General features: G+C 36.6%; 1 long non-coding RNA gene across 1 annotated transcript in view; it reads right to left on the bottom strand.

The window, feature by feature from the left end:
* Nucleotides 1-17,190, bottom strand: part of LOC144330549 (uncharacterized) — a 147,889-nt gene extending 130,699 nt beyond the window's left edge. Inside the window, exons 1-2 of the long non-coding RNA XR_013396847.1 lie at nucleotides 17,038-17,190; nucleotides 12,515-12,591 (exon numbers count right to left, since the gene is read on the bottom strand). This is a non-coding gene — a long non-coding RNA (uncharacterized LOC144330549). The remainder of the gene's footprint in view (nucleotides 1-12,514; nucleotides 12,592-17,037) is intronic.
* Nucleotides 17,191-22,598: the final 5,408 nt, after the last annotated feature.

The raw sequence follows: 22,598 nt of genomic DNA, 5'->3' as shown, positions 1-22,598 counted from the left end.
ATTGATGTGGCCCTGTGCTATAGTTTTCTGACTTCTACTGCAGGTTAGTTTTGAGTGTCTTTAAACTTCATTTAAAAGGAATAATACAGTATGAACTCTTTTGTTTCCTAATTTCTTAGCTCAATCTATTGTATTTCTGGTTCATCTACATTGTTGCACACATTAAGAGGCTATTTCTTTTCATTTCTTAGAAGTATACCATTAAATTTTTATACTACAATTTTCAAATCCATTTATCCAGTTGATAGACACTTAAGTTGTTCTCTTTGAAATTACCCGTGGAATGACTAGGACATGGGATATGTGTATGTTTATGAAAATTTGGCATTCCATTCTTCAAAATGAGAGTATTATTTTGCACTCTACTAGCAATGCACATTTTTTTTTTCCCCTAGGCTAAAGCCTTCAGGTAATGGGCTCATTTCAACGCCTCCAAATCTGGTACCCTGTTAATAATTAACAAAATCACCAATTGTATATTGAATAGAATAAACAAGTAGCAGCAGAAGGTTCTGGAAGCATCATCACAATGCAAGGACTCACTCTAACATGTCCTTATGATATTATTTATACACTCTCAGATTTTCTTCAGCAACATGGATACTAATTTAGCAAAGGCCTCTTGGCACCAGACACCCTTGTTAGGTATATAAGGGTATGAGCTGTCACTGAAGCACAATATCTGAGAAACTGTTCATAGGGCAGAAAAAGAGGCAAAAAATGGAATATGTTCTTGAAGATTATTTTCAGAGCTTACAGCATGTGGCATATGTTGCAGCAAGTACTTTAGCAGAGATTCACCAGAAGAACTGGTCTAATATCCAGGGAAGAGGCTACCACTGACCTCCTGTTCCACAGCTCAATCTTGTCTGCTTGGGTCTTGGTATCCTACATCCCATATCTTCCTCCTCTAAGAAAAAAACCCTTCTCAATTTACTTACATTTTATTTGCCATTGCATTCCATATAGCGCTACCATATCTCCCATTGCAAGAGTCCACTCTCACAACCCCCTAGAGCCCTGGTACTCAAAGTGTGGTTCATGAAGCATTAGCATTGTTTTTTAGTGTCTGGCTCTGCCACAGACCAACTGAACCACTATTTCAGTTTTAGTTAGATACCCAATATGATTCACGTGCACATTACAGTTTAAAAAGCATATATGGAAAATTTTCACAAATTCGGGCAAATGATGCAGCAGCTCAGTATTTCAAACGTGGCAGGCCTCTAATCAGGGCTTGTGTATTCTTAAAGTGTTTATATGTATATAGGGAAGGAGGTTCTGTTCACTTTTCTCTATCCTTCCCACTTAAACAAAGTCATCTTGAAATTAAATAAGCAAACCAGATCTGCACTAGATCTATACCAGGTTAAATCTGAACTGGGTTCAAAGATTGCTAAAAATAATCTCTTAGATATTACTTAACCTTCTTTTCACTTTAGTATACTCCTACATCAGTAGAATAAAATAAAATATTATGAGTTCACAAGAAGAGGATGCAAGTAAATAGGTAAACCTAAAGCCCCCGTGCCTCCATAATGTAAGGCAGTACATGTAACTCCTGTACATGTAATGCAGCCGGCATGGAGCAAGGAACCCTAGGTAAAAGGGGCTGGAACATGGTTTTATTGTCTTTATTCAGTTAGGATAGAAAAGTTACCTTTCCGAAAGACATCTCTAAAGGCCTCAGATCATGTTATCACTTACACCAAATGCACTATTTCAGCCCATTTAAAACATCTCCATTATTATTTCTTATAAACGATATAATTGACAATGAAATTTTGCAGCAGGCTATGTCCCCAAATTCCATAAATCCCACATCTGTTTATCATAAACAATTGTATACAGACATCTTATGGTGCATCTTGCTATCACATTCAGTTGGTAAGAATTCTGTATTTCTGTAGTAATTGTTCTCTAGATTAGTATATTCACAAACGGGGATAGATCTTCCCTGTTTTTCTTCTCTCTCCCCCACATCCTCAGGATAGAAAAAAACTGGTTGTGGGCGGGCGCGGTGGCTCAAGCCTGTAATCCCAGCACTTTGGGAGGCCGAGATGGGCGGATCACGAGGTCAGGAGATCGAGACCATCCTGGCTAACACGGTGAAACCCCGTCTCTACTAAAAAATACAAAAACCTAGCTGGGCGAGGTGGCGGGCGCCTGTAGTCCCAGCTACTCGGGAGGCTGAGGCAGGAGAATGGCGTAAACCCGGGAGGTGGAGCTTGCAGTGAGCCGAGATCGCGCCACTGCACTCCAGCCTGGGCGACAGAGCGAGACCCCGTCTCAAAAAAAAAAAAAAAAAAAAAAATAGAAAAAGGAAAAAAACTGGTTGCTAATTAGCTATTAACACTTTCTTTCTCAATCTGCTACTCCTCTGCATCCTCAGGCGTATGATAAGCCTGACCATAGCCTGCCATCTACTAAAGCCTAATACTAATCATACCTGTTAATATTTTATAGGTAGGGAAAGCTATATGTTATTTTCTTTCTTTTTTAGAACTGCAGTAAAACTCATTTTGTCCTACTTTTTTTTTTTTCAATTATGCTTTGTTCAATACCCCTAGTATCCAAATAATATATTATCAAAAAGATTATCTGAGGATCTAAGGGTTGCTTGTACCCGTGGAATACCAAAGCTAATAAATACACAAGCAGGTGCTTTTCTATTTAATTGCCCTATTACAATCAACTGTACTGTTTCTCAGGCATCTGAATGTTATAGTGTCTGACAATGGGTCCTTAAACACTTGTTTTAGAGTGGATTCTAACACCACTGGGACTTTTCAGCTCAGCCAATAATTGCATCGCCACCCATTGCTGCCCTTTTAAATCAAGTCACCATGGAACTGAGTTTAAGAATACTAAGCATCACAAATTGAGAACATTCTCAGAAAGTGCTAATCACCTGCTTTTATTACTTCAGAATATGTACCATCTATATATCCATAAAAAATAATGAAGATTTTCTTAGATGTAATTTCTAAAGGAAAATTTAAGAGGAGGAAAAAAAGAGAGAATATGAATTTATTTCCATAGATTTAGATTTTTTAAAAAATATAGTTGATCTTAGCATTAACCATGAAAGTAACTCTCTGTGTCAGTCCTGGAGCTCTTTGAATTTTGGAGTCAACATATTTCATAACTGAATGTGCTACTCTGACCCATTCCCTGTGTAACATGTAAAGCTGCGAAAAATGAGTAGGGCTTAGAGCAAAAGAGACCTCTGCAGCATGTTCATAAGGCTGTGCCAGTCCCCCTGCCACACAGGCCTTATGACACATCAGACTCAGTTTGTCTGAATGTGTCCAAGGTAAGGATGCTGTGTAGAGACTCAAAAGAATCACAGCATAAAACTCTTGGGTTGTGAGACAAGTGTTTATGTTCTTCTCTATGGTTAATATTTTCTTTTTGTTTCTTTTACTTTCGTTTTAGCTTCAGGAGGCCCATGTACAGGTTTGTTACATGGGTATACCGTGTGTTCCTGAGGTTTGGTGTATAAATGATCCCATCACCCAGGTAGGGAGCATAGTACCCAATAGGTAATTTTTCAATGAATACTCCTTCCCACCTTCCCCCCTCTAGCAATAGTCCCCAGTGTCTAATGTTGCCATCTTTATGACCACGTGTACCCAATATTTAGCTCCTGCTTATAAATGAGAACAGGCGACATTTGATTTTCTACTCCTGTGTTAATTTTCTTAGGATAATGCCCTCCAGTTGTATCCATGTTGCTTGAAAGGAAATGATTTCATTCTTTTTTATGGCTGCATAGTATTCTTTTGGGAACCAGCTCATTGTTTGGTACAGAACCCTGGTAAAGACTAATTGTTTAATAATGGGGCACCAAGTTACTCTACAACCTCTGTGGCAATGAGGATCCATCAAACCATAGTGCTAATCATGTGCAGCAGGAATCCATTATGAAATGAAAGATATATGTACATGTGTAAGTGTGTATGAAATTAGGCTTCAATAGGTTGTGACAAATGAGTAAGTTGTGTGAGCAGGGGGCTCCGATTCTCAGGACACATCTGCTTGCTGCATCACCATTCCACTGTCCACACATGCATGTGGCCTAATAAGGAGTTTCCTAACCCCAGATTAAAAGAGGAAAAAAAATGAGCTTGTTTTACACAGTATGCTCTCAACTGTTGGAACCGGACTGCTGGCATAGTTCAACTACCTTCTGGGGTGGCACCGACAGACAGAAAAGTGAAATCCTCCAAGTGGGAAGAGCTTTGGAAAATACATTTGAATGACCACTTTGCCTCACAGGGGGGAAAGAGTGATAGAACAATGCCTCTTCTGAAAGGTGGCCCCATTCTAATCTTAAGAACCTGCAAATAGGTTACCTTATAGTGCGTAAGGGCCTTTTCAGATGTGATTGAATTAAAGATCTTGAGATAGAAGCATCATTCTGGATTTTCTGGGAGAGCACAACATAATCAAAACATAAGCACATTTTTTTTTCTCTCTCTCTGATGTCCTGCCTCCTTCTTATAAGGATAATCATATAGTTGTATCATGATAAGAAAGAGGCAGGAGGTCAGAGAAAGAAAAAATATGCTACAAAGTTGGATATGAAGATGGAGGAATGGGTCATGAACAGTCTCTAGAAGCTGAAAATGTCAGAGGAAAGAATTCTCCCCTAGAGCCTCCAGAAGGAAAATAGCCCTATAAACACTTTGACTTTAGCCCTGTAAGACTCATTACAGACTTCTGACCTCCAGAACTGTACTATAATAAAACAAACCTAGGTTGCTTTAAGCCATTCAGCTTAAAGTTATTTGTTACAGCAGCAATACAAAACTCACACAGATAAATATATTCCAAATCCTTCAAATGACTAATTGTTTAGTTGTTCAGGTATTAAAAAAAAAAATTAAATACCTATTTTCTGCTGTAATGTCATCTCTATGATTTCCGGCCTGATTCTATCATTTAAATTTTCTCCTTATTATGGGTTATGTTTTCCTTCTTATTTGAGTGCTTGGATTTTTAAAAATTGTAATCTTGGCATTGGTATTTTTAACTTGCTGGGTGCTGGATGATTTTTATATACCTATACATGTTCTTGAACTTTGTTCTGAGGTACAGTTACTTGATAGCAGTTTGATCCTTTTGAGCCATGCTTTTAAGGATTTTATGTAGGACCAGTATAGTTTCTAACTTACAGCTAATGTTGACATACTACTGAGGGAATATCCTTCTGAGAACTACAGTATATTCATTTGTCCCTGGGATTATGAGGTGATTTACTCTGGATAGTGAAATAGGAACCATTCCAGAACCAAGGATGGCACTAGGCATTGTTCCCTCTGTTTTGGGGGGAAAATATTGTCTCTGCCTAAGGTAGTTTCATCACATGCATTAGCAGATCAATATTTAAGTGAAGAATTGAGGGGTTCCCTTTGCATATCTTCTTAGCGCTCTCAGTACAACTCTCTCTTCCCTGGAATTATGCCCTACAAAATTAACCTACTTTAGTCTCATAAACACTCAGATTGGTCTCTTTAACCCACAGAGACAGTCAGGCTCCCCCCTGATTACCCTCCTTTCCCTGTGGCCTGGAACTCTTTCCAGGCAATGAGCTGGAACAAAGATTTGCCTTAAATAATTTGCTTACCCTATCCCATGGATTATTACCCTGCACTGCTCGATGTCCAGTGTCAAAAACTGATGTTTCACAGTTTGTCCATTTTTAGATATTATCGTGGACAGGAAGGTTTAATTACTTATTATTCCATCTTGATAAGCAACAGAAATAATTTACTTGTGAGTTTGAATAATTATATTGCAGTCTTTTTTATTACCTCACAAAAAGTCACTTGGAAGCTGTCTTTCAATAAGGTCATCTCATTACCATAGCCTGTGCTGAAATACTATCAATGCCCTTTCTATATATGCAGTAATACTAATAATACTCATGGTTTAGGAAGTAGGATTGCTGTAAGGTGGAACGTGTAATAAATAGCTAGATGGCTGAACTATATCACTAATGTTTTGAGGATAACTACTTTACTGAACTGGAAGATATTAATAGGGCAATTGAACATTACTAATTGTTATCATTTATTCTTTTCAGTTGGATATCTTTGTCTTTATTCAAGTGCCAATTCCAATTGCGTTTCTTTACCCTTTCACCTATCAGCTCAGTAGAGAAAATACTATCATTTTCTTTGCTAAAATCCATTCTCATTAACAATTTCTTACAAGAAATATATGTATCTCTGTTATAAATTTGGATATGGCATCCTCTGTGCCCCTGAAATCTTAAAGTGGCAATCATTTTTATTTGGGGTTTATAAAGATGTGGGTAAGGATATCAACTCCATTTGCTGATTGTAAAGTCTTTGGAAATAGCCTGCTCTGAATTTCCCCAGTTTTAAAATAGGAGAGATAATATATACCTAGAAGATTTTCTTTGAAAATTAAAAATAACACATATATCAAGCTTGACAAAGCACAAGATTTCTGAAAATAAAAGCTTATTCTTGTGTTATTCTTGTGATATGTCTATTATTACCCACAAAAGTAATGTTTCTCTTGTCACTTTAGAGGGTTAGGCAGATGTTGCCATAAGGGAGAATTTGTCTGTTTAATTTCTCTCTCTCTATATATATATATGTTTGCTACTTTAAGAGCTTTTCTCAGGTTGCCTGGCAACTAGCCTGCTGGAATATGGTACCCTCTTCCATTCGACAGAGAGAATATGTACTCAACTTTCTCCAGATTACAATATTAAGCAGTTGCCATTCCCACTAATTTCTATAAACTACTGGCATCTAAGCTCAAATGCCTTTGTGCACAAACATAGGCTGTTTTTTGCATGTTTACAAATTCACACTCATTCTCACTCTATAAAAGACCATCTCACAGTGCTTGCAGTTACATTTAGCTGAAATTCATGTTTCCTTGGGATACTGAGTGTAAGTGAATTTATGAACTTGCTGAAATCTCCTGACCAATGAGGTCCAGTCTGGGCCAAGTGAGGTTGCTGATGTCCACCTGTGCTATTTACACAGTGCTTTCTTTTTAAATTATTCTATTTTTTAAATCTCTTCTGCAAAATTACTAGATGTCAGTGATGCTGAGTATGTTTTAACTCTGTTCTCTCTTATTCTCCCTCAAAATTAAGGAAATAACAATTTTCCAAGCTACTGAATAACTGAATAAGTACCAAGTGACTACTATTTACTTCTAAATAGTCTTCATACAACTCAAATGGCTCACCATTTCAGCTGCCTACATTTCCATGACATGAAAAATTTAGAAAATAACAAAGGAAAAATAACATATGCTAGAGGAATATTCAAATATTAAATAAGGATCTTGAGTTTGGAAGACAAGAGTAGAAAAATGATAGTTTTTACAATGGTGTTCAGTTGTGAAAATTAGTGAGCAGTAAAATTGCATATAGTGAGTGGTAACATTATATATAGTTTTCTACATGTGCATTTATTATATATAATATTTTATTAAACATTATAAAATAATAACTATCACCAAAATATGGGATATTACCATTAAATATGTATGAGTATGACTTTATAAAACTGTGGTTATTTTACCTGGTTCCAACTCAAGACATTTTCAATTACTATTGAAATGCAGAGATTTTTTTCTATATTAAACCTCCCTGATCTCCTATATCATAATAATTGAAATTCTATTTTAAATTATCTCACTGCAATTTTGTTGCTAGACTGCTTTGGTATATTAACTATAAAAAATGGCTCAAGTCATAAAACCTTCCTGAATTCTAAGCTTTTGGATCATGATTTTTAGTCTCCTACCATCAAGATGGAGAGTCTAGTTTGACACCTTTTAATTCTGAGATGGTCTTTTGAGTTGCATCATTATGATATGCATTAGTCAATAAAATAAGGTGGAAATGACATGACAGGAGCTATCTAGGCCATAAAAGACCTTGAATATTTTTAGTGTTCACCTACTCCCCTGCCATTACCATAAAATCATATCTGAGTTATCCTGACAGAAGACTAGACATATGGAACAGAGATAAACAACAAAAGTTTTCATAGCTGATAACCTAAAAGTGTCAAAGTCCAGCCAAAAATTATCAACACCTACAGGCCAACCTGAAGCTGACCACACATGCATGGTTGATAACCCAGAGACTACTTAGAATCAGCAGAATTTTCCCTGCAAACACAGAATTTATAAGGAACATTGTTTTAGAAACTAGATTGTGTGGTAGTTTGTTATACAGCAGAAGCTGATGAATACAATTCCAAAAAAGTTCAGGAGGTTGATTATTAATTAAGCTAATCGAAGAGGTACCACAGGTGAAGTCCAACTGAATGAAATCAAAGAAATAATATAAGATGCGAAGGAAAAAATATTCAGTGAAATAGATAGCATAAATAATAAAAAATCACAACCTCTGGAAATGAAGGACACACTTAAAGAAATGCAAAATGCACTGGAAAGTGTAGCAATATAATTGAACAAGCAAAGAAAAAACTTCAGAGCTTAAAGACAATGTTTTTTAATTAACCCAATACAATGAAGACAAAGAAAAAAGGACTTTAAAGAAAATGAACAAAACCTCCAAGAAGTTTGGGGTTATGTTAATTGACCAAACCTAAGATTAATTGGCACTCCTGAGGAAGAAGAGAAATCTAAAAGTTTGGAAAGTATATTTAAGGAAATAATTGAGGAAAACTTCCCAATCCTTGCTTGAGATCTAAACATCCAAATACAAAAAGTTCAAAGAAAACCTGAGAAATTAATTAAAAAAAGATCTTCACCTAGGCACATAGTCCTCATAGGTTATCCAAAGTCAAGACAAAGGAAATAATATTTTGGGAGAAAAAAGCACTAGGTAACCTATAAAGGAAAACCTATCAGATTAACAGCAAATTCCTCAGCAGAAACCCTACAAGCTAGAAGAAATTGGGGCACTATCTTCACTCTCCTTAAACAAAACAATTATCAGCCAAGAATTTTGTTTCTAGTGAAACTAAGCTACATAAACAAAGGAAAGATACAGTCTTTTTCAGACAAATACATGCTGAGAGAATTTGCCACTACCATGACAGCACTACAAGAAATGCTTAAAGGAAATCTGAATTTTAAAATGAATCCTTGAAATACACCAACATAGAATCTTCTTAAGGCATAAATTTCACAAGACCTATAAAACAACACAATGCAAAAAAAAAAAAAAAAAGAAAAATTCAGGCAACAAATAGCACAATGAATGCAACAGTATTCAGTTGGTGCAAAGTAATTGTGGTTTTTGCCATTGAAAAGTAATGGAAAAACTGCAATTACTTTTGCACCTACCTAATACCTCACATCTTAATACTGACATTGAATGCCAATGACCTACATGCTCCACTTAAAAGATACATAATGACAGAATGGGTAAGAATTCACCAACCAAGTATCTGCTGTCTTCAAGAGACTCACCTAACACAGAAGTACTCATGTAAACTTAAGATAAAGGGGTAGAAGAAGATATTTCAAGAAAATAAACACCAAAAGTGAGCAAGAGTACCTATTATTACACCAGACAAAACAAACTTTAAAGCAATAACATTGAGAAAAGACAAAGAGGGCCATTATATGTGATAAAAGGACTTGGCCAACAGGAAAATATTACAATCTTACAATCTTAAATATACATGCACCTAACACTGGAGATCCCAAATTTATAAAACAATTACTACTAAACCTAAGAAATGACATAGACAGCAACACAATGATACTTAGGGACTTCAATACTCCACTGACAGCACCAGAGAGGTCATCAAGATAGAAAGTCAACAAAGAAACAATGGATTTTAACTATGCACTAGAACAAATGGACTTAACAGATATTTGTGAACATTTTACCCAACAGCAGCAGAATATACATTTTATTCATCAACGCATGGAAGATTCTGCAAGATAGACTATTTGACTTGACCACCACAAAACAAGTCTCGGTAAATTTAAGAAAATTAAAATTGTGTCAAATACTCCCTCAGACTACAGTGGAATAAAACTGAAAAACAACTCCAAAAAGAACTCTCAAGACCATGCATATTCGTGGAAATTAAATAACCTGCTCCTGAATGATCATTGGGTCAACAATGAAATCAAGATTATAATTAAAAAATTATTCGAACTGAATGATAATAGTGACACAACCTATCAAAACTTCTGAAATATAGCAATGGGGGTGTTAAGGGGAAAGTTAATTGCCTTAATGCTTACATCAAAAAGTCTGAAAGAGCAGAAATAGACAATCTACTGTCACCCCTCAAGGAACTGGAGAAACATGAACAAACCAAACCCAAACCCAGCAGAGGAAAAGAGTTAAAGATCAGAGCAGAACTAAATGAAACAAACAAATACAAAAGATAAATGAAACTAAAACCTTTTTATTTAAATGATAAATAAAATTGATAGACCATTAGAGAGATTAACCAAGAAGAGAGTAGATCCAAATAAGCTCCATTAGAAATCAAACGGGAATTACTAAAACCAACACCACAGAAATACCACAGACCATACAAGGCTACTGTGAACACCTTTATGCACACAAACTAGAAAACCTAGAGGAGATAGATAAATTCCTGGAAATATACAACCTTCTTAGATTAAAACAGGAAGAAATAAAAACTCCAAACAGATATATAGCAAGCAGTGAGATTGAAATAGTAATTAGAAAAAATGTCAACAAAATAAAGTTCCAGACCAAATTCACAGCTAAATTCTATGAGAAATTAAAAGAAAAATTGGTACTAATCATATTGACAATTCCACAAGATAGAGAAGGAGCAAACTCTCTGTAAATAATTCTATGAAGCCAGTGTCACCCTAATACCAAAATAAGGAAAGGACATAACAGAAAAAACAAAACAAAACAAAACAAAAACCTACAGACCAATATCCCTGACAGAATACAGATGCAAAAAATCCTGAACAAAATACTAATCAAATCCATCAGCATATTAAAAAGATAATCCACCATGATTAAGTTAGTTTCATACCAGTGATGCAGGGATGGTTTAACACACACATCAATAAATGTGATACCACACATAAACAGAATTAAATACAAAAAATACATGATCATCTCAATAGATGCAGCAAAAGCATTTGACATAATCCAGCATTCCATTATGATTAAAACTCGAGAAAATTGACATAGAAGAAACATTGTAATGTAACTAAAGCCATCTGTGACAAACCCATAGCCAGTGTAAGGCTGTAATTTGATGAAAATTAACCAATTTTCATCTTTAATAATGCTAACAGCCCTAGTAATAAAACTAGGAATAGCCCAGAAGTAACCCAAGGAACTTCCCTAATGTCTGGTTTACTTCTCTTTGCATGACAAAAACTAGCTCCTATTTCAATTATATTTTAAATATTTTCATCAATAAACACAAGCATTCTCTTATCTCAATCTTATTCATTATAGTAGGCAGCTGAGGAGGACTCAATCAAACACAAATGCTCAAAATCCTAGACTACTCTTCAGTTACCCATATGGATTGACTGTTAGCAGTACTAATATAGAACCCAGGCATTATTTTCAACCCAATTATTTACTTTATTCTAACAATTACCGCATTTCCAGCACTCAATCTGAGCACAAGCAGTATAACCCTATCATTATTCCACACCTGAAATAAACCAACATGACTAACACCTATAATCCATTAATTTTATTATCCCTAGGAGGTTTACCCCTGTTAGGATTTCTCCCTAAATGAGTTACCATCCAAGAACTTACAAAAAATGAGTCTTATTGCCCCAGCCATTATAAATAGTATAACCCTACTCAACCTATACTTTTACATATGTGTAATTTACTCCACCTCAGTGACAATATTCGCCACATCTAATAACATAAAAATAAAATGACAGTTCAAAAACAGAAAGTCCATATTAACCCTCCCCCCACTTATAATCTCCTCTACCCTCCTCTTACCTATTTCTCCATTAACACTAGCTGTGATCTAGAAATTCAGGTTAAATGAGACCAATGGCCTTCAAAGCCTTTAGCAAGTAAATTATACTTAATTTCTGCAACAAACCTAAGGACTGCAAAACTCCACTCTGCATCAATTGAACGCAAATCAACCACTTTAATTAAGCTAAGCCCTCGCTAGCTTGGTGGAATTAAACGCACGAAAATTTAGTTAACAGCTAAACACCCTAATCAACTGGCTTCAATCTGCTTCTCCCAACGCTGGGAAAAAAGGCGGGAGAAGCCCCAGCAGGATTGAAGCTGCTCCTTTGAACTTCGTCTGCATTTTCATGTTGAATTCAACATGAAAATCACCTCGGGACTGGTGAAAAGAGGCCTTAACTTCTGTCTTCAGATTTACAGTCTAATGCTTACTCAGCCATTTTACCTTTTTCACTCCACTTACGTTCATCAACCGTTGATTGTTTGCAGCTAACCACAAAGACATTGCAACATCGTTCATCAACCGTTGATTGTTTTCAGCTAACCACAAAGACATTGCAACATTATACTTACTATTCTGAGCATGAACAGGGATGGCGGGCACAGCCTTAAGCCTCCTTATTCGAGCAGAACCGGGACAACCAGGTACTCTGTTAGAAGATTATCAAATTTACAACGTTATTGTTACCGTCCACACGTTTATCATAATTTTCTTTATAGTTATACCAATCATAATCGGAGGTTTCGGCAACTGATCAGTTTCTCTCATAATTGGCGCTCCCGTTGTGGCATTTCCCCCGAATAAATAACATGATTTTCTGACTTCTCCCCCCGACCCCTGCCTACCCCGTTTCCTACTATTATTTGCGTCCTCAATGGTAGAGGCTGCCGGTGGGACCCGCTGGACAGTTTATCCTCCCTTAACAGGAAAGGTAACACGCAGGATCCTCTGTATACCTGATCATCTTCTCACTTAATTTAGCAGACATCTCTTCTATTCTAGGAGCTGTTAATTTTACTACCACAATCATGAATCCCCCAGTCATATCCCAGCATCACACACCCCTCTTCGTCTGATCAGTCCTAATTACAGTAGTTCTACTTTCTCTTCCAGTCCTAGCGGCCGGCATTACTATACTATTAACTGACCATAATCTCAACACTACTTTGTTTGACCCAGCTGGTAGAGGTGACCCTGTCCTGTATCAACACTTATTCTGATTTTTTGGCCACCCTGAAGTCTATATCCTTATCCTACAAGGCTTCTGGATAATCTCCCACATCGTAACACAGTATTCTGGAAAAAAGGAACCATTTGTGTACATGGGCATAGAATGAGCCATAGTATCAATTGGTTTCTTAGGATTTATCATATGGTCTCACCACATACTTACAGTAGGAATAGATGTACATACATGAGCATACTTCACCTCTGCCACTATGATTATTGCAATTATTGCCCTCCCCACTGGCGTCAAAGTCTTTAGCTGGTTAGCTTCACTACATGGCAGCAACATCAAATCCCCACAATTCTTTGATCCCTGGGATTTATATCCCTTTTTACATTAAGAGGTCTGACCAGCATTGTACTAGCTAACTCATCACTAGACATTGTCTTTCATGACACATATTATGTTGTAGCCCATTTCAATTACATCTTATCAATAGGAGGCGTATTTGCTATTACAGGAGGCTTTGTCCACTGATTTCCCCTATTCTCAGGTTACATACTTAGTCAGACCTACGCTAAAATTCACTTTACCATCATGTTTACAGGTGTTAATTTGACTTTTTTCCCACAGCATTTCCTGAACGGGGAAAAGTTGAAAGCATTCCCACTGAGAAATGGAACCAGATAAGGAGGCCCACTCTTACCACTTCTGTTCAACATAATACTGGAAGTCCTAGACAGAGCTATCAGAAAAGAGAAATAAATAAATGGTATTCAAATCGGTAAAGAGGAAGTCAAACAGTTGCTATTTGCTGCTGATATGATTATATACCAGAAAACTCTAAAGACTCCTCTAAAAAGTTCCTGAACTGATAAGGGAATTCAGCAGAGTTTCAGGATACAAAATTAATGTACACAAATCCATAGTTCTGCTATATACCAATGGCGACAAAGCTGAGAATCAAATCAAGAACTCAACTCCTTTCACAGTAGCTGAAAAAAAAAAAAAAAAAAAAAAAAAAAAAAAAAAAACCTAGCAATACACCTAACCAAGGACATGAAAGTCCTGTACAAGGAAAACTAAAAAACACTAGTAAAATAAATAATAGATGACACAAACAAATGGAAACACATCCTATGCTCATAGATGGATCAAATCAATATTGTGAAAATGGCCACAGTGCCAAAAACAATCTGCAAGTTTAATGAAATTCTCATGAAAATACCACCATCATTTTTCACACTTCGTGATTCATGGAAGGAGGTCAAAACAAGAGCTTGGAAGCAGTTGATTTCAACCCTCATGGATGACTTTGAGGGTTTCAAAACTTCAATCATGGACATAACTGAAGCTTTGGTGGAAATAGTGAGAGAAGTAGAATTAGAAGTGGAGCCTAAAGATGTGAATGAAGTGGTGTAATCTCATGACAAAACTTGAATGGATGAGGAATTGTATAAACATAACTTTTAAATGCACTGGAAAACCACACAATTTATGTCACTTGCTTTATGGCAATATTTACTTTGTTGCAGTGGTCCAAAATTGAACCTGCAATATCTAGAAGTGTGATTGTACCTATATCTAAATGCACTGGGAAACGACACAATTTATGTGACATGCTTTATGGCAATATTTGCTTATTTATTTATTTATTTAGAGTGGTCTGGGACTGAACTATCAGTATCTCAGACGTGTGCCTGTACCTGAACCTGAACCTGGAGGTATTCTACGCACAGACACACACAGACAAACAGATACACACACACAGGCACAAACCCATTTTATTATATGTAAAAATCTGATAAAGGACTATACAAAAAGGAACAATTATATTTAAAATGCTACAGTGATAGAATATGCCATCTGACTCCAGTGATGTTCTTTCCTTCCTACCAAACTATCAACTTATAGAATTAGAAAACAAATAATATACGATGCAATGCTTAGATGGTGCAATAAAATCCTGTTTTAACTTGATAACTGAAATTCTCAGATATAAAGAAGCATTTAATTATCTTTGTAATATATTACTCATAATTTTTGCATTATTAAATAATACAATTTGGGGTTAGTATTTAGTTTTAACATATAAGGGTCAAATCAAATATAGGAGTGAGTTGTTTTGGAGCTGGATTTTCAAAATTTCAGGTTTTATGTTTATTATGAGTTTTAGAAAAGTATCATACTGGTGTTAATTTAAAATCAAAAGCATATAATAAGCTTTTTAATAACTATTTTTGAATATGACTTTCTGCCCACTCATGAATTTTGAGAATATTTGACTAAGTCTCATATCATTTAAAAAATGAACTAATAATGGAAAACTTTATTAAAAGAATATATTAGTTAACACATACATAGTTATTAGTGCAAGTACATAGGTGTATCCTGTACCACACAGAGTTAATTTTGACTCTTGTTTGTGACAAGCAAAGATTTGTTGAATGGTATAATTGAAAAAGAACAGCATAAAATTGCAGACACTGAATTCTTCAATTAGGAAACTTGATGTTATCTATACTCAGTGTACAGGTTGGTGTTGTCCTAAATTGTGTGATGATGCTGCTAACTACTTTTATAGTTAAGAGCTTTATTGCCCTTGGGCTATTTTTCACTTTTTCAATTTGGTTTGGAACATTTCTGACTTTACCTATTTCAATCCAAATCTAAGAGAAAACTTGAAAGGCTTTGTTGACTTTTATTTTGTGTCTGGGGATTGAGTCCAACCAGAGTCTCAAGCAAAATGTAAGAATTGCAAATCTATCCAAACTGAATAACATAATAGTTCACAAGCACTGAATGACCGAAACAGAAAAATGATAAATTTTGCCCATCCTTGGACAAGCTAAAATCTGGCAAGTAAACATAAGAAAAGAGGAATCCCTCTAGGCTTTCTATAACAGAATTTAAAATCATATAATAATTGGTCATAAGTCTAACACTTTTACTCTGTAGCAAAACGTATTTTAGAAATGTCAACAAATGGGATGCAAGCATAATTATTCTCCCTTTCTGTACTGTTTAGCTATAATAGAGCTCATGCCCTTAAACCTTGTAGATTTAAATATGTTATTTCAGTGGTCTTAAATAAAATCAAATAAAACTTATTAATATTGATGATAATATAAATGACTTCTGGAATTTTAGGTAATATTTCAGACTATAAAGTTAAGTGCTATCACTTTATTTAGATATTGTTACATTAATATTATATATTAATTGTATAAATATGCTTAGGAAAAATATGTGTAGTATTACTCTATGCTTAGAGTAAATATAAAGTATGACTTTAACCTTCAGTTGTGAACATAAAGAGTCCTTTATATTTTATTCAAAATAAGTGAGAATGCATTTCCAAAGAAGCTTTAGGGTCTCAGCAATCCAATGCACAGTAGTGAGATTATTTTTTTGATTTGACCTCTAATAATGACAAATAGCTTTGCGGTTCTTTTCCATGTACTGTGTAATAATGAACTAGGTCCATTTTTAAATAACAGAGTTACACACAGCTCTGTATCTCTCTCTGTCCTAATAGCTTAAATGCAACAGAATTATTTTGGGTCCATGAAACTTTTTTTTTTTTTTTGAGACAGAGTCTCACTCTGCTCGCCAGGCTGGAGTATAGTGGCCCCATCTTAGTTCACTGCCACCTCTGCCTCCCGGTTTCAAGCAATTGATTCTCCAGCCTCAGCCTCCCAAGTAGCTGGGACTACAGGCACATACCACCATAGCCGGCTAATTTTTTGTGTATCTTTAGTAGAGACGGGGTTTCACCATGTTGCCCAGGCTGGTCTCAAACTCCTGACTTCAGGTGATCTGCCCACCTAGGCCTCCCAAAATGCTGGGATTACAGGCATAAGCCACCGTGCTCAGCCTTGAAACTCTTTTTGAATTGTGAGTATAGAAAGGTAAAATAGTACTGACCTGTCCAACCCGCAGAGCCTGGCTGAACGACGGATGAACAAATGCACTCCAACACAGATATCCAATGAAAGAGTGGACTAGGGGACCAGGCCACCCACAGACACCAAGGAGTGTGCTGTACAGAGTCAACAGCCGCAGCACTGACAAGCTGGCGTTGTGGGCATTTATTCAGCATAGATTTAATAACAAAAGCCTTGAGTCAACACACTTGTGGGCAATTCACATGGTCACGCCCCCCACCTCCCAGTCCCCAGAGTAGTTCTGCATGCAGGTGATTAAAGGCCAGGTTTCCAGGCTTAAGAAACTAACTTATCTAGATCAATTTCCTTACACTTTCTTGTTATCTACTCTGACAGAATTCAGCTGCCTTCAGCCAAAACCTTTTCTGAAGCTTTTGTAAAACCTTCCGGCCTTCCAAGAAGCTTTCTTTGCGTCCTTCTCCAATTTTTCCTACCCCCCCCCCGACCGATCTCCTACATAAACTCATGATGATCAAATGGTAAATAGCATTAAATGAATGATAGAGGGCTTTTACTGGATATTTGATCAATTTATTTTCATCAAATGGATGTTTCTTCAGCAAATAAGTACCTGAACATCCTGAAGAAATTGGACACTGAAAATGATTAGCATCAGGCCAATCTTTGATTCATCCTGTAAAGCAATGTGTCTCAAATTTTCATGTGCCCACTTATCTATAAAACTTGTTAAGATGCATATTCTCACTCACCAGGCCTGGGATAAATTCTGACATTCTGCATTTCTAATGATTTTCCAAATGATGTCAAGGCTGGTAGGCCTTACATCATATTTTCAGAAGCCAGTTTCTAAAAGATTTTCTCTTCATAAATTGATTTTAGATTTTTTTCCAGTTCCAATAAAATTAACTATAAATCTCTTTAGAGTTTATGTGAAATTCAGAGACTAAAATCATGGAGAAATATTTAAAAGAAGAAAAATGTCTAGACCTCATTTTGAACAGAATGGAGAAAGAGTTGATTCTATATGCAAGCCCTGAGAATGTATATAATTCCAAGAAGATTTAAGAGACAGTCTCATGTTAAAACAATCTATGTAAGATCATCCTGATTCTCAACAAGTTCATTTGTAGAAATTCTACTTCTTCTACCAATATATTTATTACTATATATGACATATATATATATATTCAGAATAAACATTTATTTTTTCTACCATTAAGGAAAAATGTTTTAAAGTATCTAAAATACTGATAATTACAATTGCTTTAGTTTTCTCCTTTATTTTGAATTTGAATTTCAAGTTCTAAATTGATTTACTCAAACACTTGAACTAAAGGCCTAGCAAAAGGAAAGCTGTGTCATTTCCAGGCATAAAAACTATTTATGTGAGGGGCTTCAAGAAGACTTGACTACAAGTATCTAACACTTGCCATCTCTGCAAGGAAGGACCATATTAGTGAGTAGAGAATCACAAGTTGACTAAAGAATCACAAGTTTGTTGGGGTCCGCATGTTTCCTAAACAAAGGAATGAACACACAAGACAACACAAGACAAGACAAACATGGCGGCCGCCTCGAATGGCGCACTCCGCTTTATTTTATACAGTCGTTTGTGGAATGTTGCCAAGTCACAAGACACATTGTTGTTTTTCTGACCTTTCCCTGACTTTCTGGATTTTCAAGATGTTTACATATAAACAGGCCCCAAGAGCAGGACTTATTGGGAACACCCTGCATCGTTTGCAAGAGCAGGACTTGTCGGGAACACCCTGCTTCGAGAGCAGGACTTATGGGGAACGCCCTGTTTGTGAGCACGTAGACCTCTACATTTCCCCTTTCCTTATTTACAAGTTTGAATTTCTTTTAAAACCATCATTACATGTTGGGCTCGCTGGGATTCGGTGTTTGCCCTTCAGCACCGTCTCCAGCAGACTGTGAAAAATGACAAAGGCAAGAACAACAATCAATACATTACTAGAAACAGAGGTCAGCAAAGTTTTTACAGGACTCATAGGGTTCAAAGACGTCAAACTTTGTGCAATACCAGTCATCAAATCTACACCAGTCAGCAACGGTAACTGATTGCGAAATGTTTCAGAAATGTTCTGTGTTAATTCTTGTATTTCTAGGGAAAGATTATTATGACCAATTAAAAGTCTCTTTATCTCAGTCCAGTTATGTACAGTGCTGTTTAAAGGAACAGGAGTAATACAAAATTGGGTAGTGTTTCCATCACATTTCAACAAAGCTCAGGTATTCAACACTGTTAGCTGATCTCCCAACCAAGAAACCACTTGCTCCAGATTATTCACTCGTTCAGTCAAATGTGCATCTATGTCTCGTTGCTGCTGCCACAACAAATGTGATTGTTCATGCCATTGTTGCGCAAATTCTGCATTTTGTATACTCCGGTGTAGAGCTAATCCAGCAACAGCGGTGGTGGAAGCAATTGCTACAAGTCCCATCACCGCGGTCATGACGATTCCAACCATCCTCTGACTGCGGTGGACAAGATCTTGCATAACCTTGTAAATTTGAGTAATCCTAGCAGATTCACTCCAAGTACGTGTTAAGTTTACAGGTAGCCAGGTTTCTTTTCTGGCTCTTAGTATATATAAATCGGAATGAGACTCATTCCAATTATTATTCCACCAAGTAGTATTTATACAACTTAAGAATGTACAATTGTTTGTACAGTTAACTACCCCTGTATTATTATCCCATTTAAAAATTCCTGTCAACAAGAAGTAAGGCTTTCTTACACATGCAATAACATATCTAGAACTATTTTGATGCAAAGATATATGGAAAGGGTTAGCAATATTAGTAAAATTTAAGGACATGTTTCCCGTGAAAGTGAACATTGGTTTACCAGCAGCTAGCAACTTCCAAATATGACCTTGTATTTGTGAGGTATTAGCCAAATGTGGCAAGGGGGTGATAGACCACCATCATGCCAAATAATAGTTTCATTGCCATCTGCAGAAATGCTGTGATTACCTTATGCCAACGCAGGTTGACATGGCTGAATTTAGTCTGAAAATCTCCATGTACACTCCAATCTGTAACAAGGTATTTACGACTCTTCCCTTTTACTTCTAACAACAATCGTGGCCCACTACTTCTACATCTAGTCCACTCTAGCTGGGAAACACCTCCGGACACATCAGGGATAGGGCATAAAGATAATGTACTTGGCAGAGTTTCATTAAGTACTGCAGTATGATTATACTTAAAACTTTGAGCAACAATAATCATAGTAAAGGCAGAGATATGACTATGGTTATAGCAAACAGCCAAGCCTTATGAGAAAGATGCAGACAATGTGGACTACCCCCCCAAGACATATAGGTAACCCTTCAACCCCAAATTGATATGAACTATTTACTGTGCCAGTGTTTAATTCAGGATCCTGGTTTTAAAAAGGCGATGGCATCCAAGCAGTATCATTAGTAAATACTGGGACTTCTCTGTCTCCCCAGGCCACACATTGATATAAGGGTGGAAAAGGAATATAAGCACAGTATGTAAATTCTCCAGCTGTTACCTGACAATTTACTACGTCCAGCATTAAAGTCAGTGAGGTTTTGGGCTGCCCAGCTTGTTGAACAAGCTTCTTCAGCTTCTTAACTGTTTCAGTTGTCCCCATGTCGGGGTCTCCGCACGAGTTCTGAAGGTGAATGTTCTCTGAGCGCTCAGATTTAGCTGCTGGAATTCCTTCAGTAATTCTTTGGATCGGCTCCTCTTCGCCATGGCACTGTTTCAATCGTCGAGATGGAAACCACTCGTCTCCGGCACCTGTACGGACAAGAGCATAGCCTCAGCCCCGTTGTAAAACTTTTCCTTTTAAATATTGTCCTTGTAATGAAGGATAATACACCCACTGATTACTGTTTTGCGGTTTTTCTAAAGGCTGTTGAAAATGTTTCACCACTGCAGACTGCTGTAATTGGCACCAATGGTTGAGAAAGTTTAAAGTAAAAAGGGCTTTCAGAATTTGATGTTTTGGGGAATCTCGCCCATCTCCCCCTTTTAGTTTTAAAAGTTGTAATTTTAAGGTAGCATTGGCTCTTTCAATAATTGCTTGACCTTGACTGTTAAATGGAATACCAGTGGAATGATGAATATGGTATAAAGAGAGAAAGGCAGCCAATTTGCAAGAGCAATAAGCAGGGGCATTATCAGTTTTTAATTCAGCAGGGACTCCCATAACTGCAAAGCAAGTAAGTAAATGAGTAATAACAGAGTCAGCCTTTTCAGAGGATAATGACGTAGCCCACTGTAAATGTGACCGCGTATCAATAGTGTGATGAACATATTTTAAACGACCAAAGGAAGGAACATAAGTTACATCCATTTGCCAAATGTGATTTTGTTGAATGCCTCGAGGATTAATACCTGGACTTAAAAAAGGTGCAATAATAGGAGCACAAGATTAGCAGGCGCTGACAATAGCTCGGGCTTGACAGCGTGTTATAGAAAATTGCCGTTGTAATCCTAAACTATTAGTATGATGTAGGTGGTGCTCATCCTGAGCCCGCTGGACACTGCCAATAAGTAAAGAATCAATCTGACTATTGCCAAAAGATAAGGTCCTGGCAAAGCTGAATGAGAATAATTTTTATAGGGTCAGCACCAAGCAACTGACGAGCTCGATATCCTCCTTTAATAATTAATTCAGCCAATTTATCAATATATGGGTGAATTTTCTTAATGGCTTTATTAGCCAAAAACAGCCACTCCAGAATATTATTATATTGGTGTAAAACGGCCATTGGTGGATGGGGAGTATGCAAAAGACACAATGAAAGTGGAAGATCGGGTGCAATATAATTAAGGTGAGCTTCACTGATTCTATTTTCTACAAATGACAATTCTTCTTCTGCTACAGGGGATAAAGTCCCCATAGGTTGAATACAAGTATTTACAGCTCTAAGATCAGTTAATAAGTGCCAGTTTCCCTTTTTTTTTTTTTTTTTTTTGACAAGACAAACACAGGGGAATTCCATGCAGAAGTACTTGGTTCAATATGCCCCTCGGCCAATTGTTCCTTAACTAAATTCTTTAAAGCCTTAAGTTTTTCTTTAGATAATGGCTACTGTTCCACCCAAACAAGAGTTGTAGTTTTCCACTTTAATTGTAAAGCTTGAGGCTTGTGGACAGTGGCTAAGAGTTTAAAGGATTGTAGCCCATTTTGAAAATCATATTTTTGGCAGCAGAAGAAATGAGGAATGCTTAAAAAGGCACCAAATTGTTGTAAATGATCACGGCCCCAAAGGTTAATATTAATGGGAACAATATAAAAGAACACTTTTCCTTGTTGTCCTTCAGGTCCTACACAGCTCAGGGGCTCGACACTTTGGTAGACTATAGAAGCAGTACCTAGGCCAGATAGAGGAACCGATACTTGTTTCTTTTTCCAATGATAGGCCATTGAGCCAAACATTATTATATACATCCTCTCCTGTGTCGACTAATCCCTCAAAAAGTATCCCATTAGTTTGCAATGAACATAAAGGTTTTTGATCAGAAACTAAAGTTTCCCAGAAAACAGTTTTCCCAGTACTAACGAGACCTCCT

Source organism: Macaca mulatta, chromosome 8 (assembly GCF_049350105.2).
Source record: "Macaca mulatta isolate MMU2019108-1 chromosome 8, T2T-MMU8v2.0, whole genome shotgun sequence".
Classification (NCBI taxonomy): Eukaryota; Metazoa; Chordata; class Mammalia; order Primates; family Cercopithecidae; genus Macaca; species Macaca mulatta.
Note: the sequence above shows the minus strand (reverse complement) of the source record. Positions and strands in the feature narration are given on the sequence as shown.